The sequence below is a fragment of the Mustela nigripes genome, chromosome 1, assembly GCF_022355385.1.
Source record: "Mustela nigripes isolate SB6536 chromosome 1, MUSNIG.SB6536, whole genome shotgun sequence".
NCBI lineage: Eukaryota > Metazoa > Chordata > Mammalia > Carnivora > Mustelidae > Mustela > Mustela nigripes.
This window is the reverse complement of record NC_081557.1, coordinates 33,930,464-33,948,065: the sequence shown is the minus strand read 5'-3', so window position 1 is coordinate 33,948,065 and position 17,602 is coordinate 33,930,464. Positions and strand designations below refer to the sequence as shown.

Genomic DNA, 17,602 nt, shown 5'->3' with positions numbered 1-17,602 from the left:
ACATATCATTATGGCCCAGAGCCCATGGTTTACATCCAAGGCCACTCTCGGTGTCGTAGTACATTCCATGGATTTAGACAAATGCCCAATGGCATGTACCCACCATTATAGCGGCAGACAGGGCAGTTCCACTGCCCTACGTCCTCTGTGCTCCGCCTGCTTATCTATGGTTTTATCCATCAGAGTGAACACATGAGCCGAGGAAGAGTTCAAGGGTACCCGAAGGTTCACACATGGCTCTAGTAGGAGGAGTAGAGCAGTAATAAGACATAGGCCCCCGTCCTCCAGGGGCAACAGTGTCACAGAGGAGCGGCAAGCAAGGAGACACGAATCAACAGGGTGCAGCTCGTGAGAAGAGCTGTGAAGAAACAGAATGGAATGACACGATTAGCAGCACAGGTGGTCAGGAGTCCCCTCCAGTGAGGTGGCCCCTGAGCTGTGACCTGGAGGCTGAGAGGGAGCCAGCCACACAGGCATGTGGGGAAAGAGGTCTCCAGGGCAAGGCGATGATAAACACCAAGTTCTGAAGGGGCATGTCCTGCCAGTTCCAGGAGCGGCCGCATTGGGCCCCAGGAGCTGGGGTGAGGTGGGCCTGGGGAGGGAGGTGGGCCTGCTGAGGAGTGAGGAGTTTATTTTGAGAATGCTGAGAAGCCACCGGAGCGTTTTAAGCAGGGAGTGATAAGACCTGACTTATGTGTGAAAAGGCTGCTCTGTGAAAGGCCAAGCAGGGAGACATTCAGGAGGCTCCCGCAGCGCAGAGGACGGCAGGAGGGGGCGCGGCTGAGCAGGCTGGGGAAGTGGGAATGGACAGATTTACTTGACTTTGGTAGCAGGGTGTCTAGGACCTGCTGATAGACAGGCACAGGGAGTGAATGAAGGGGGTGCTCACTATAGCAGCGCTATCTATGAGGTCCAGCAGCCTGAGGGAGGGGAGGGCCAGGCTTGGTGAGAAAACCTGAGAGTTCCGTTCTGGACATTTTAAGGTGGATGTGCCTATTAGACATGAATGAATGAATGAATACCTGCCCCACAGACAGACTTCTGGCGAGCCTAAGAGGTTATGCACCCGAGTGAGAACTGGGAAAGCGTGGAAATGACCAGCATAGGTGCTCCCAGGTGAGCAGCCGCAGCTCTGGAGGTAACAGTGTGCTTCTGACTCTATGGGGCCTTTGTTCAGGGCTCAGTTTCAAGGCGACTTTCTCAGAGAACTTTCCCTGACCACTCAAACCCCACCTCCTGTCCCCTCATACTGCTTTCTTTTCCTTCCTGGCACATAATACCCCATCATATATTTACTTGTCTCTCTATCAGAATGAAAAAGTTCATGAGAGCAAAAATTCCATTTTGTTCAATTGCTGTGGCCCCAGCACTGAAAATAGCTTTGGGTATATAAAAGGCGCTCAATAAATATTCATTTTAGGAACGGACAGGTGTCACCTGCCCCAGGAGAAGCTCATTCCCTTGAGAGGACAGCCCAGTCAAAGAGCTGGGCAGGCCACCCTGGAGGTCACCAACCCAGAGGAAGGGGGTGGGGGTAAGCAGAGGGGGAAGTCAGGGCAGCCTGTGTTGAAGGCACATGCGGTCTGTAGTTGTGGGGAACGGACATTACAGCTAATGACTGGCCAGACTCAACCTCTGGCTCTCTTGTCCTGGCCTGGCCAGTCTGTCCCAGTTCTTTGAATAAGCACCCACTGTAGCCCCCTGCAGGCAGACCCCCGCTCCCTCAGGCCGGGAAGAGCCCGCTGGGCAGCGTGCATCTCCGAGTTCTCACTGGATGGGCTGGAGACTTTGGAAACACTGTTGCCCCTGAGCAGCTAGGGAGCCAGACAGCCTTGGCTAGGATGCTGCTTGTCACCTGCTGTGTAGATCTGAGCCTTGGTTTCTTCATCTGTAAATAAGGAGAATCATCTTTCCTTTACCATGTTTTTTTTTCCTGAATGAACGTGGAGACCGCCCAGCCCAGAGTCCTGTGATCCTATGATACACGCCTGGTGGACACTTGTTTCCTCTCCCATCTCCCCAGCTGCCGCTGGGGTGGCCTCATGCCTCCTTCCCAGGATCCAGTTCCCAGCCCTCCTGAGTCTGGTCTATGTCGCTGCCAGCTGTTAGGACATTTGGGAGAATCTCCATGATCAAAGCGTGCCATCCTTCCTCTCCTCCCAGACCCCTTGCAAGAAACAAGCAGGTAACACCTCACACGAGTTCCTGCTGAGAGCTCAGATCTGTGATTGAGGTGTCCCGACAGGCACAAGCCACTGAGCATTGCTATGGAAACCACTCTGTTATTCTCCATGGTGTCACTCGCTTCCTGGCTCGGCTGCCTTTGTGGCTCAGGCAGGAGGGCAGTGGATGAGGTAGGGAGGATGGGACTCCTAGGGCGGCCTCTGCGCCTACGGGCTGGGAGACTGAGACTAACTCTCTGCTTCTTCCTGGGTCTCGGTTCCCCGGCTCTAGGCAGTAGGCCACTGTTTCTCAGACCATGGCCTAATGACTGTCTGCACTCCTTAACAGCCAGAGTTCTTGCGCCCTGTCAGACCGGCTGTCAGGGTCTCCCTTGGACGGTTATGATGAACACCAGAGTTTGGGGAGCACTGAAGTAGGAGTCAGACGAGCTGAACTGTTTTCCATCTCCCAGCGGACAGAACAGGCCAACCGGAGCTGCTCTGCTTGGAGCAGGGGTGATGGGCTCAGAGCCCCATGTGCTCAGCACCCCCCACCCCCAACTGGCTCCACAGCACCCTGGAGTTTCCCAGAGGACAGTCTGAAAACCCCTAGACTCAGTGATTTCTAGCATCTTCCCTGGAAGGGAAGTCAAATGTTCATTCATAGATACTAAGTAGACGTCTTCTGCTTTCTTTACGCAAGCATTTGTTTGAAATCAGAAGCTCCGCTACTTACTAGATGTAATCCTTGGGCAGTTAATGTCTCTGAGGCTTAAATTTCTCATTTGCAAAATGGGAAAAGAATACCTTTTTCCTCTACAAGATTCTTATAATGGGCAAATAATCGAATGAGAACACCTATGAAGAAGTAGCAAGGGGCACCTGAGTGGCTCAGTCGGCTGAGTGTCTGACTCTTGGTTTCAGCTCAGGTCATGATCTCAGGATCATGGGATCAAGCCCAGCAGGAGGGTGTCTGCATCCCCCCTCCCCCGCCCCTCCCCCCACTTACGTGCTCTCTAGCTTTCTCTCTCTCAATTAAATAATCTTAAAAAAAATAAAAAGTGGTGTGTTACCTGGAGGAGACTCTCCTGACACTAACCACTACTGCTCCTACTATTAGTGGTAGTAGATAGAACTGCTTCAAGTCACAGAATGGAGGGCCTTAGAGGCCTCTGTAAATGTTAATCTTCCACTTTCTGTAGCTAAGCTTCCAGAGGGTGATACAGGGCCAAGCAAGCCGTTGGTCCGAAAGCTTCATCTAAAAGACAGCAAGCTGCCCCCAAAGGGGTGTTCTTGAGGTTTAAGAGCATTACTCAGTTATCTTCTAAGTGGAATATTTCTCTACTACCCAAACTTTCTTCACAGATCATAGATGACTTTTATAATAAAAGATTTTTTAAAAATTATTGAAAATGCTGATACACAAAATTCTTTCAAATTCTTTCAAATTTCTTTCAAAAACTCTTGTCTTTATGTCTTTTGATGTTTTCAAATGAGTTCAGACGAGGCACTCAGAGCAAGGGCGAACATCAGGCTCTGCTGGGTGTGGGCAGCCCAGCCCTACCGGACCAGTGAGGGGCCAGCTCTGCCACCGACTCAGCATGTGGCCTGGGTGAGCCACTGGCCCCCTCAGGTCCTCTGTTTCCACACCTATAAACTGAAGGCACCACTTTATGGCCCTCTGGCTCTGAGGGCTAATGTTTCAGGATGATGCTTGCCACACATCCAGGCTGCCTGTCACTTCAGAGGTCATCTGGACATGCTAAGGTTGCAGCCTTGCTGGGTTCCGGGTGGCTCATGGAGACGCCATCTGCTGAAAACAATGCCCCTCTCACTAGTCACTCACTTGGAGTTTCAGACTTTCCAAAGCACCCTCGGCCTCACTATAAACCCAAAGCCAGAAGGTCAGGGAGTGAGCATGTTTAGAAGAGAGGTGCTCACTTAGGAACGGCATGATGGGGTCATGACCAAAATCATGGCATCCTGACTCTAAGCTCAGAGCTCTTTACCTCACTGGGATCACATCTCAGGGCTCTCAGTCCCACAGAAGAAAAATGGGCCCCAAGAGCTTTCATCTGGTGGCTCACCAGAGCCGAAGTCAGAAGACAGGACCACGCCCCTGTGCCAGCTCTCCCTGCTGTGTGCCTCCAGAGCACCCACTCCCCGGTACTGAGCCTCCAGGAATTCCTCCTGAATGTGGGGACAGAATTCTTGACCCACGCTCCAGTGGGATTCGTGTGAGAGCGAATGCAAACCTTCTGTATATTATAAAGCTATGTACTAGTTACCATTTATACCATGTACTGTGCCCAAAGTTGAAGGAATCTATTCCTGTCCTTCAAGAAACCAACAGTCCTGGTAAGTTTAAGTCCCCCACAGGGCAGCAGGGTCTCGGACCTGAGCTGCACAGGACCCCAGGCCTGTCTGATTTCAGGCCTGTGGAGACTGAATAGCACCAGAGCTGAGCATACCTGACCGGAGAGGAAAACCCATCAATGGGCAGTTCTTTATTCCGAGCATCCATCCAATCCACAAACATCCTTCTACTATCAATTCCAGATGCAATACTATCTGGTGTTCATGCATACGAGGAAAGAGAAGGAGGAATGAGCAAAGATGAAAAAGGTGGTCCCTGTTTCTTTTCTCTCTCTCTCTTTTTTTTTTAACAGGCTCCCCGCTGAGCAGGAGCCCAATGTGGGGCTTGATCCCAGGACCCCAGGATCATGACCCAAGCTGAATGCAGAGGCTTTAACCCACTGAGCCACCCAGGCGTCCCAGTGGTCCCCGTTTCTTAAGGAACTTAAGGAACTATCTCTCACTAACCAACATCTTCTAAGTGCTTCCCACATTCCGGATTTCTGTGGCCCTACCTGCATGCTCTCAGTTCTTACCTGTAATACCTGAGTGGGCAGAAATGTTCAGGAGCCCTATTTCACCCCTGAAAAAGGTGAGGGTCAGGCTCCCCTGGAAACTGAATGGTGCACTCAGGACTCAAACCAGGTCAGTCTGTCTCCAGAACCTAAGTTCTTAACTCCTATGTTCCGTGTTTCAGAAACCTCAGGCAAGCATCTTCCCCCCCGGATCTCAGTTTGTCTATGAAATGCAGAGGGTCAATGATGCTAGTGGGTACAAGAGATAAGGCAAACACTCGGGAGCCAGACACAGAATAAGAAATGGGCCCCTAAAGTGAGGTGTGAGGTGCAGAGATGAGTCTCCATACCTCGGGAAAGGGAGCAGAGTGGCCTCCGCCCACTACCTGGGTGGAGTGAGGCCACCATCAGGCTTTTGCTTAGGGCTCAGAGCAGCAAGTTTCAGAGAGGCAAAGCCAACACCTGTCTACCTCCACCAATGTCTTTTCTCCCACCAAACCAAACTGTTTACCCCATCTACTCACTTCATCTGCCTTCCCAGCTGGGCCTGTGTTCATACTGTTCCCCCTGCTCTTCCCCATCTCCTCTTACTTTCTTCCTCCGGGTAGCCTCTCCTGATCCTGCGGCTCACCCAGATAGACTAGAACAGACAGAACAGATAGCTTTAGCTATTTCAATGCCATTTCACCAAGCTCCCATACCAATGGAACAGCATTTTCCTTTAAGGTCTGGTCCTCGGTGCATGGCTCCTTGCCTTCACAATTTGCTCAGTTTCTACTGGAGAAAGAGCAGTGGCCCTTCTCCATCTGAATCTTTCACTGCAGCAGATGCCAGGAAGGTTGCCTGGAGTGTCTGGAATGCCATGTTACCATAGTAACAGCACACCAAGGTTCAGGATGCTTTATCCCCCATGAGCTGCCCTGGCAGTGCCATCCCAGGCTGCTGGTGGAATCTTCCTTAATGAGCCAAAAAAAAAAAAAAAAAAAAAAAAATCCCATTAATGGACAGGCAATTGCTCCACTGGTGTTGAGGTTCAGCTCTTGCGAACTCACTTGTGGGCCACTCAAGTGGCTGTTGACTGATAAGGAGGCCCGACCCCGGCTCTCTGCACTATGGCTCACTCGGGGTAATACGGTTTTTTAACTGGCTCAGCCAACAAAGCAGGCCCTCCCCCACTCCAGCCCCCAAATTACCGCTTCTCTTGTTTGATGCTGCCAGCCAGGGATCTGCCTGCGTGGACCCTGGCAATTAGCACAGCACTTGCATTTGTTGGGGAATTAAGAGTCACTGATTAGCCTAATTCCACGCCATTTATAGGCAGTGAGTATCAGCCCAAGATTGACTTTTCCCAACAGTGGCCCAGAGGTGGCTAGATCATGGCCCGAGTCTGAAATGGAGGCAAGGGACTGGTGAACCAGACTGCGAACCAGGAGGAGAGACAGGACTCACCTCCAGGCCTGGCAAAATGTCAGCCACTGCCTCCCCCAGTTCTGCTTGCCTAGGGAACTGAAGACCTGAAGATTGAGGTCATGCCAGTTTCCAAGTCAATCTTGACCAAAGAGGGAGCCCATTTCCTTTGGATAGCCTCCCTGCTGAACCCCACTAGGAATGCCCAAAGGACTGGTGAGGGTTTCTGAGGCTAGAGGGTCTGAGTTAATTGTAGCTGGATGGGCAGGACCCTGACACTGTCTATACTCTGTTGTTGCCATCTCACCACCTAAGGGCCAGAACTTTCTATCTGTCCCCCAAGTTGATGTCTGGCTGGCTCCTCTTGGAATATGAATGCCGCACGATCATTACCTTAAGATTCCTGCTCTCAGACCCCTCACATTCCTGTCGAAGAACCCCAAGTGGCCCTTCCAGGATACATAGCCTCCAGGATACATTCCTAGATCGTACAGGCCCCACACCTTGGATGATTGATCCCTATTCTGACCTAGCAAGAGCCAACTCCATGGTGAGTATGGTTCCTCTGGGTTTCTACCCTTTCTTGCCAATTTGCTTGTATGCAGCAGAGACGAGGCACAAGCGTGTGGAGCTTGCTATGTGCCCACGGACACTGGATAACTTCCAGATCCCTTCAAGGAACAGCATAGGTATTGGGGCCTGGCTGAGCTTCTCCCGATTCCAAAGTTCCTAATTTCAAGCTTGCTCAAAAACAGGGGATATTTTTTAAAAAGATTTTGTTTATTTATTTGACAGAGAGAGAGAGATCACAAGTGGCAGAGAGGCAGGCAGAGAGAAAGGGGGAAACAGGTTTCCCGCTGAGCAGAGAGCCCAATGTGGGGCTCGATCCCAGGACCCTGTGACCATGACCTGAGCCGAAGGCAGAGGCTTAACACACTGAGCCACCCAGGCACCCCCCCAAAACAAAGGATTAACCTAGGTCTTCCTAGTTGCTCAAACACAAAAACATTTTGTTTTTGTTTACTTTCGTAGATGCCTTTAGGGATACAGAATGAACCATCAAGGAATACGTAGTCTAGGTGATCAGAGACTTCCTGATGGAAAAAAAAAAAAAACAACAACATTAAGGGCAGGGGAGGAGGGGCCTTCCAAGCAGCAAGAACGTGAACAAAGGCTTTGCTGGGAAGGGAGATGGTTCTTGTAGAGCTAATGGTGGTGGCTCCGTTTGGTGTAAGAAGAGGCAGTGCACAAGGCAGGAAAGGGGAATAAATCTGGCACGACAGGTAGGGGCATATCACTGCAGATGGCTCAGGAAATATAATCCTCAAAATGCCTGACTACAGATTTTGGACTTAATCCAACAGCCACTGGAAGCCACAAGACTTTTGAGCAAGGGAGTAGCCGAATCAGAGCTGCGCCTCAGAAGCAAATTTGGGTAATAACTGTCATCATCACTGTCGTTGTCGTCACGGTGGAGAACAGTGAGGGAGCACTTGGACTGAACACGGAGGAGGGGCCACAGCAAGATCTGCTTGGAGGCAGAAGCAAGGTCCAGGGGAAAGAGAGCAGTCCACACTATCTCAGATGCAGTGGGATGTAGAAGAGGGACGGCGGGAGAGAAAGCAAGGAGGCAGGACCCAGAGGGCCTGGCATCTGTGAAGCTGCAGGTTCAGAGCAAAGACGGGAGTCAGCCTGAGCCAGAGGACTGGGAGGTTGGAGGTCACAGCTAGATCTAGGATGTGAGACCCTTTGATTCATAAGCCTTGTAGATGGATCTAGGATCCACTTCTGAGGACATAGTCAAAATATCCCTCTTGTCACCCTGACTTCAGGAAAACATTCGGGGAGGAGCAAACCATGACAGAAGGGCAGCTCTCTCAGGTAGATTTACTCTCCCACACTCTGCCCTACTCCTACCAACCAAGAACCTGCTGGCTGAAGCGAGAAGGAAAGGACCTGGAGGGGGTGTCCTCTCCTAGCTTGCACCCTTGTCCCTTCTTGGTTAGAGGTCTTTCTGTCACAAGAAGCATCAGACTGGGGCCCCCAGATAGGGAGGGGGTTTAATCCACTTTGCTTGCTTCTCTGTCCTTAGGGACCACTGCTACCCGTGCCCCTGGGGATGATGGCTCTCAGAGGGATGGCAAGTGCTTCCTTCTCCAAGACTGTTCCCACTCCTCATGACCCACATGAACCCTCTGCTTTCACAGGAGAGCTTTCCACCCTTCTCTACACTCCCCTATGCTTTATAGTCTGCCTGTGCTCACACATGCTCCTTTTACTTCGGCCAGTCAGGAAGGCTCTATCCATTTCTCTTGGGCCAGCCCAAATCCTCGTCTAGCATTCAAGACTCGGCTCCAATCCTCCTTCCACTAGAAAGTCTACAACGAGCACTCCTTCCCTGAGCTGAGCTACAGCACTTCAAAAAAAGAAGTTCCAGAGCAGGAAGGGAACTGGGAGATCACTGGCCCAATCTTCTCAACGTGATGGAAGAGGACACTAGGCACTGGAGAAGGGAAGAACTTGCCCAAGGCAGAAGGACTAGGACTAGGTAAATTCCCTGGAGAAGCCACTCAAGAGCTTTATGGCTCTGCTTTGTTTCTGTTTGTGTTTGTCCATAACACGGATTGCAGTCCATGACGCTGGGGGAGGGGGGAGTGCCTCTGCTATGTCACCACCTCTGACACAGAGCCCTGGCTTGCAGGCAGCTCAAGAAATGCAATCCTCACTAGCCAAAGACTCAGGAAGGCAACAGGTCCTTAAGAAAGGACCTTCTGTGAAGAAGGAACAAACTCCTCCCTCCAGCAATTCCCCACTGTTCTGGGATACGAGCCAAGCCTAGCCTCTAGACTAGGGTGGACAGAGATGATGCATTCAAAAGGACTATTGCATCCAAAAGAGATTTCTGCAGCCAATGCCAGGGTTCCAGCCCAGAGCTTCCTGGGAGAGTAGCTTGAGAGGTGGGCAGAAGGGGTCATGCTGAGGCCAGCCTCCGACCTGCGGGCACTGGTGATCATGGTCACACCAGCTATGGAGAAATTTTTTTCTTTTAAAGTTGACTCTTCAGTTTTTTAGAGCAAAAAGAAATCTTCAAGATCACCCAATCCAATTCCCAAATTTTTCAAATAGGAAAACTGAGGTCTTGGTCAGGAAAGAGACTGGATCTTTCCTCGTTCTAGCATAACACAGTTCTAAACCTCTTCTTAACTGGGTCCCACATGGATATGGAACGAGAGGGGTAGATGGTCACCAGTACTTCCCATGCTGGTTTTTAAAATGTCCAAACTCAATTACTGACTGACAGGTGATTCAGGTTTAAAGAAAAGTATGAGGTTTGACTAAGGCTCCAAGTGAAGGACCCACTTGCTTGAGATCATACAGCTAGAAAAAGGTTGTACCAGAACTCAAGCACGGATTGATCTGGTTCCAAAGTCCTTCCTTTCTCCACTGGCTCATGCTGCCACCCACGCTGCCTCTAGGCTCAGAAGAGAGGAAGAAAAACAGGACAGACAGACAGACACCCTGAGAGTCTGAGTAAGCGTTCCACTGGCCACATACTTCCTGGGGGATCCCTTCTTTTGCCTGAGATCCTGAGCCGGGTGCTGGAGACACGGAGAGGAAATGAGATCCAGAAGTGCAGAGACTGGTAGGGAACTCCCAGGGAGATTCTAAATGAGCAGTGATAAAGGTTGGAGGAGAAGCACACACAGTTCTCTAAATTCTAAGAAAGAATGAGGCTGAAGAACAGAACAAGAAAGGTATGTGTGAAAGAACTGGCCCGCAGGGTCCTGCCTGAGGATGCGGAGTTTCCCCTCTCCTCCCACCCACCACCACCCTGACCCCTGCCCCCCAGCCCCGGGCCACAGTCATCTTTGTGCTGGCGGAGCACAGCGCCATGCCTGGCCCGCAGAGGCAGGCACGACAAAGTTGCTGAGTCAGTACACAGATGAATGAAACTCCCACCCCAAAGGGAATCGAGATGCAGCTCCAGTCCCTGCAGAGAAAGGGACTGCCCACCCAGTGGGGTCCTGTGCCCCCTCCATCTGTAGAAGGGCAGGAGGCAGCTGGCGGGTCCAAAAATGCTGACACAGACAGGGACAAGAGCTTCCAGCCCCAACTGACTTCTCCATGGCAACGAGCTGACAGAAAACTGCACGGGAGACCAAGAAACCAGTTTTAAAATAAAGACACAAAACACTGAGTCTAACATCACACTTGCAAAGCAAGAGCTCAGCCTCCCAGGCCCCAAGGAGGGGTAGACACATTCAGGAAAAAAGGTACTGCCTTCCAAGCCGCCTGTCCAAGCCGCCCGTTCCCCTGCCAAGGGCCCCCTGTGCCTCCCCTCCTCCTGGGTACTCCTCCAAGAGTTGCCAGGCACAATCTCTCTTGCTCTGCGCTCTCCAGGCACTGCAGCAGATCTGACAAGCTACGGTAGGGGCTCCCCCAGGGCTGGAGCCGGCCCTGTCCTCCAGCACACAGGCTGTAGCAGTCAGCTTCCTGTCACACCACAGCGGCAGTGGCTGCCACAGGGGGCCAAGGAGGAAGAGCAGGGCAGAGACCTCTTTTTTCCTTCTGTCTCCTGATGGTCAAATCCTGCTTCATCCTTCAGGGCTCAGCTGTATTTGCCTTCATCTCCCCAGGATGACTCAATCGCATGCACCTTCCGGTGTAAATCCAAAGCCCTGTGTTTACATTTCAAATATAAAACTTTTCATTATACTTCTGCTTGCAGCAGTCCACAAGACAGTCTACTTTGCATTCTACGTCTGCTTCCTCATTCTGGCCCCCTCCTCCCTAGTAGAGTGCCTGGTCTGTGATAAAGTCTCCTTAAATGTTGTCTGAATTGTCAATAGCATGAGAAAACATTCTTAATTTGAGTAGCTGGAGACCAACCCTCCCTCGGTGTACGGGCGTCCATCCACTAAGACTAGCCTGTGCCTCCAAAGCCTTGGGAGCTTCAGGAGTGTGATGGCGGTACACCCTCTCTGATGCTGCTGTCATCCACTGGCTTCCTCCACTGGCTTTCTGTCTACTCCCCCTGCACTCTCCTATAGATGCTACCATATTTGAAAGGATACCCCCGAGTGCGCTGGGCTCCATTCTAGCTACACCACCTCCTCCTGTCTGTGCGAACTGGGGCAAGTCATTTAATCTCTTTGAACCTAGTCTGCGGAAAGCGAACAATCCCCGCACTGGGCTCTGTTCTCAGTGTAAAGTCTGCTTGAAATTCTCTCCGTCTGCCCCCTCTCACACACACACACGCTTTCTCTCTAAAATAAATAAATAAAATCTTAGATAAAATAAAAGCGGTGAGGTGCTATGTGTGCAAATCTACGGTAATGGAGTATGGTTTCCAACATTTTGTGAAAGAGGAAGCTGAGACCTACATTCAGGAAGTGACTTGTCCACGATCACACAGGGAGGCAGTGGCAAAGGAGGGTCCAGGTCTAACTCCTGGTTTGGAGCTTTTTCCTTAACCTTATGCTGCTTTAGAAATCCCATCCAGGCATTCTTTGGGCAAAAGCAATTCCACATTCCATTAGACTGAGAAGCAATTTGGATCACCTGCGGAGTATGAATCCCTGAGACGGAACGGAGGCCAGCTCTGTACTTCCAGGCATAATGCCACCTGAAACATTCTGGGCAGGGAGTTAACTCTCACTGGCCCACCAAACCTTTCCTCGCAGCCTCTCCATCCCTGCTAACTAGCCCCGCGGCAGAAAGGCCATCCTGGCAGGTCGAACAGCCTTGCCCAGGTCTTCCAATCCAACTCCAAAAACAAAATAATGAATTCCACACGGCAGGTACTGGAGAAGCAGACTGGGAAGCCCGGACAGAGCACAGAGGAAAGCTGGTATGGCTCCGACGGCAGACTTCAACGGAAAACCACGGAGGTGACTCCAGCTCTCGACTCAGTAAGTAGGGACATCGATTCCCTAGGGTATAGCATCAGCAGAAATAGATCTCAGAGAGACAGGAGGGACACACAGGTCTCACCGCCCAGATTCTAACCACTTCCAGGCCCACATGCCAGAGACGTCACTGAGTGAAGCCTCCTTGGACCTCAGCAATGACTTTGAAAAGAAGAGAGAAAGAGAGGGAGGGAATGTCTTTGTTGAGAACCTGAGCCCTTTTGTGGTGTAATGGTTAACTCTGTGCCACCCTGGCCAGCTTATAGTGACCAGCTGTTTGGTTAAACACCCATCTAGATGTTGCTATGAAAGTATTTTTTTTGAGATATGAGTAAGTTACAGTCAATTGTGGTGGGCCTCATCCAAACAGTTGAAGGCCTTAACAGCCAAGACTGATGTTTCCTGAAGAAGGAATCCTGCCTCAAGGCTGCACTACAGAAACCCTGCTTGAGTTTCCAGCCTTTGGATTCAGGACTGTAACATCAACGCTTACCTAAATCTCCAGCCTGCTGGCTTGCCCCAAAGACTTCAAACCTGGCAGCCTCCACGATCATGTGAAACAATTCTTTAAAATAAATCTAGATAGAGAGAGAGAGAGAGATCGATTGGCCCTATCAGTTCTGTTTCTTTGGAGAACCCCAACTAATACATGAATACATGAGAGGCTGGGTGTTTTCATCTAGCGTACTTCATGTAATCCTCTAAAAGACCTGAGAGGTAGGTCTTGCTATTCTGATGTTTACTTACAGATAAAGAAACTGAGGTCCAGAGAGTTGAGTCACTTGGTAAAGGATTTCCCAAAGCCCATGCTTTACTGATTTCATCATAGGGCCTGAAGAAGCAGAATTTCTCTGAAGAACACTAGGACAAGAATTTTTCACAAACAGTATTGCTGCTTCCGGAGTTCTCCTTCTCCAGGGAGGTGCAGTTCATGCCAGCAAGAACTGGGGGTACGAATAGTTTTGTTCATTCAAGCAGGACACCCTGCTTTTGCAAAACATGGTCTTTAGGCTCTCCACTCTCCCCTGGGATGTTTCTGATGTGGGATTTGGGTCTGCATCTATCCTCCAGGGTCTCATCGTTTTTAAAGCTGAGCTCTGAGTGTCGAATGTCGAGTGTCGGGGGAAGACGAGGATTTTGTTTATCTATGAGTGGTTTTCAGCCTGAAGGCAAATCCAGGCTGCAGCCTATTTCTATCTGACTCCTGGTGGGAAGAGGGTAGATAGACTGTGTTCTCTGCTCAAATAACAGGCCATGAAGGGGCTGCGTTCCCCAAGGCGGTGATGGAGCAAGCAGGCTTTGCTCCGCCTCCCCAGGCTGCCCTCTCCTCACCCCAGGCCGCTCACCACTGCCTCCAGGGAAGCGGGGGAATTCCTCCCCTGAACCACATCAGCCCAAGGAAGGACAAACCTCTTTCCTCTGTTCCCACTAGTGCAGCAGAAGCAGGGCAAGCTTTGCAGGTGGAAGTTTACTAAATGTGAGGGGCACTAAAAAGAAAGAATCCCAGCAATCCAAAAAAACATCTACAGGCAGGAAGAGTTGCCAAGGTGAGGTTTCTGACTCTTTAATTTCATCTCTCTCCCTCCAAGGGGTTGGGACATACATCTGCAGCAGCCATTCCTTCCTGTCATTTGAAACTCCCACAGTTCCCACTTGGTCACTGTCTTGCTTATTGCCCCTAAGACACAGCCTCCCAGAGCAGTACTTACTGACTTGTTAAGGTACATAGAAGAAATGACCCCGTTTGACATACTGGCTAAAGGGACAAGTGACTGTGTGGTCCCAAAACTGGCTTCTGCCAGCACAAGCACAGCCAGTCCTGTCTGGGGATCACACTTTTCCCACCCTGGTTGGGAAACCTGTCCTACCGAGCCTTGCTGCCCTTGGGACCCAAGTCAGGAGATCCAGAATCAACTCTGCCTTCTGGCTAGGCCAATCCTCGAATTTCTGAGCTCTGGTCTAGGGGGTCCTACTTACTCCTCTGATAATGGCGTGGAATGGGATGACAAGCAGATGACATCACTTCTCTGATGAAATCTCAAAGAGAGAAGTGGCTTTACCCATATAGACTAAAGGGCCCTCCTCTGAGGACCAGGAAAAGTCCTCCTTTCCCTTAGGAAGCCTGTTGGAACAGGTGCATTGTTTCCTGTGTTACTGAAAAACCAGGGAATCCCCCGCCTCCTTTGCAGCTGGTGTTACTGTGTACCCCTTCTTTCCCCCCCAAAAAAGAGTTACATGCATGTTTACAGTAGCCCCTAGAGCTTAGGGTCACCATCAGCCAGCACTCCAGGGAGAGGCAAAAGCTAGTGGTAATACCAAGAATAACCAGCATTTACTGAGCATGTACAATGGACTAAGAACTACTCTGAGCACCTCACATGCATTAACTTGCTAGTCAATCTTCACCACAACCCCTAGACTTAGGTCCTTTCATTATACCCATTTTACAGACAAGAAAACCAAGGTGCTGAGAGAGTAAATGACTTGTCCAATAGTATATAACTTGTAAGTGTCATCTCTGTTCCTCCTGCCAGTCTCATGAGGTAGGCAGGATATAGGCAGGGAAATTGACTGTTTGCCTTCTGCAGACTAGGTTCAAAGAGATTAAATGACCAGGAATGGATGGATGTCCACTGCTATCAGTAAGGTTCTTTTAGCAGCTGACTTTGAATGAGTGAGGTTTCCAAGGCTCCTTATTATAAATAAATATATAAATATATATATTATACATATATTTTCTATATCTAAAAATATATCTATAGATATATATATTTCTCTCCTTCCCTTAGATGGAAAGAAGGCCTAGGAGAGCCTTATTCCCATGACCAGGCACACATTTCCCTGTCATTGTATCTGAACACTACATACTTAAAGCTTCCTGGGTGTCCACTCTACCCAGGTGCTGCTCTAGAAGTGGCCTCACACGTGAACCTACTTGTGTCCGAGATGGAGTGAGACACAGAAAGCAGAGTCTTCCCAGTGGAAGGGCAAAGGCTTAGAGGGACCCAGAGCTACCATCCAAGTCCTGTGGGGATTTAGACCAAGTTTCTTAATCTCAGAGTTTCAATTTCCTTATCTATGAAACAAAAAAAGCAAAGAAACTCTTTCAGGGTGGTTATAAGGAAAATAAAAAGAGAAGCATGAAATTTTACAGCAGAGAAAGAAAACATGTTTACTAAGTACCTATGTGTCAGACTTTATATGTATGTATCTCATTTATATTTCACAGAAACCCCATGTGATAGCTTCTCCCCTTTATCATTAAGGAAACTGAAGCTCAGAGAGGTTAATGTTTGTTCACTGTCACATAGTGGCATGGCTGAGTCGTGAACCTAAACCCTCTGGCTTGAGTCTGGAAACTTCACCGCCACACCAACTGCCTCTCTAAAAAGGCCTAACAGGCTCCCCAGTTCCATTGAGGGGGCACCTCAGGCCTTTCCCTGTCAGTGTGGCCCTCTCCTAAGGGGTGAGGTGGCACATGCCTCCCCAGTCTTGGTGTCTGTAAGATTTCCATAAAATAAAGGAATGGATATTCCAGGCTTGAACTTGGTGATCAAAGGGAAGGGCCCTTCTGCCTCTTCTCTCAAGTTTCTGGGTGGGATTCCTCCCTGGACTTTCAGATCCCATGGAGAAGAGAAGAGGCCATCGTGGTAAGGTCACTGTGGTTTGACCTTGAGGGACCAGAGGCTATTCCTTTGCAAAGCCTTGAGCACCCATGCCTGGGAGGTGGCAGCTGCTGTTGTCTGGGACGTGGGTACAGAGATGGGCCTTTGGCAGCACCAGGCCCTGGGGGTGACTCAGCACCATCTGGCTCTGGCCCTCTGCCCCTGCAGGACAAACCGCAGAAATCATGGGTCCTCAGAGCGGCTCTGATGCGGGCGTGTGGCCTGGCTCTGTGCAGTCCTAGTAGTTGATGCGGTCCCACCTGATGCCCACTCCCGGTCACCCAGCCCTGTGGGGTCTGCGGAAAAAGATCAAGATGATGTTTCCTCTTTTCCATCCTCATTTTTGCTGTCCTAATTTAGGCCCTCATCCTCACTTCCCTAGCACAATAATATTAACTAACATGCACGTGAAACACATTTTTTGTTGTTGTTGTTGTTTTAAAAAAATTGTGCTAAAACATATCCGACATAAAGTTTGCCCTTTTAACCATGTGTAAGTGCACACAGCTCCGTGGGATGAGGCACGATCGCATGGTGCAACCGCCACCACATCTTCATGTCTTCCCGTGACGAAGCTCTGTACGCATTAAAGAATAACGTCCCATCTCCCCCCTCCTCAGCCCCTGCCACCTGCCGTCCTATTTCCTGTCTCTCTGAGCACAACTGCTCTCAGTACCGGCTATGAGTGGAGTCACATAGCGTTTGCCCTTTGTGACTGGCTTATGTCACTGAGCGTGACACCCTCGACAGATCTCCGTGCCGTAGCGTGCATTAGTGGCCTTCCTTTCCAAGACTGAGCGTCCCAAAAAGACCATTTGCTTACTTAATCCTCCCAAGAGTCCTCTGAAGCAGATACGTTATTATGTCCACTGTACAGAAAGGAAATGGACGGACAGAGAGACGAAGTGCTTGGATCCCTCTGCTGACAGGGAGCACGGCTGAGATTGAGGCCCAGGAGGTGGCTTTCCAGAACCTCATGCTTCCTCACTCTGCCGTGAGCTCTGCGTCTTCTCCCCAACATCCCTCTTACTTACAGGCCTCCTGAGCTCCACTCCCCCATCAGGGCAGTGATCTTTCTAAAGGACCAATCTAGTATTTTATTGCTCTCCTTCAACCCCTTCCTGGATTCCCCACCTATGGGTGATCTTAAACCCACTAGCACAGCCTTCAGGCCCGGCCCTGACCCAGCTCCCACCTCCTTTTCTGGCCACTCCCCACGGCTCTCCCAAACCTTAGTCCTCAATACCCAGACTCTGCCTTTTAACCTGCTGTTCTCTCTACCTGCATTGCCCGCTCCCCAAATGCATCTTTGAAGGCCTAGCCTAAATATGCCCCCTCCTCCCCGGAACTCTCCAGGCAGTTTGTCCTGCTTTCCTCTATGCTTCTGTAGAACCCAAACGCTGCTCTGTAAGAACACTGCTCCCATTCCCCTGGCTGGTCAGTTTAGTCCTCCATGCCCCACATATTAGAATATGAAGACTCCTTTTCAATATCAGAGAACCTCAGGATCTTTTCAGACACGCTGATCAAGCAACACATAATAGTAAGAAGTCACTATGAATTCAATAAGCTTTTATTTTTTTTATTTA

The 17,602-nt window shown here is 50.2% G+C and overlaps 1 protein-coding gene across 7 annotated transcripts in view; it reads right to left on the bottom strand.

Annotated features, from left to right (window-relative positions):
• Positions 1-17,602, bottom strand: part of SERGEF (secretion regulating guanine nucleotide exchange factor) — a 219,146-nt gene that overhangs the window by 12,540 nt on the left and 189,004 nt on the right. Inside the window, exon 11 of one of the 7 annotated variants that reach the window (XR_009405561.1) lies at positions 12,842-12,926. The exons of the other annotated variants lie outside the window; for them this stretch is intronic. The gene's annotated coding sequence lies outside the window, so the exon portion shown is untranslated. The remainder of the gene's footprint in view (positions 1-12,841; positions 12,927-17,602) is intronic. 7 annotated transcript variants of the gene reach the window in all.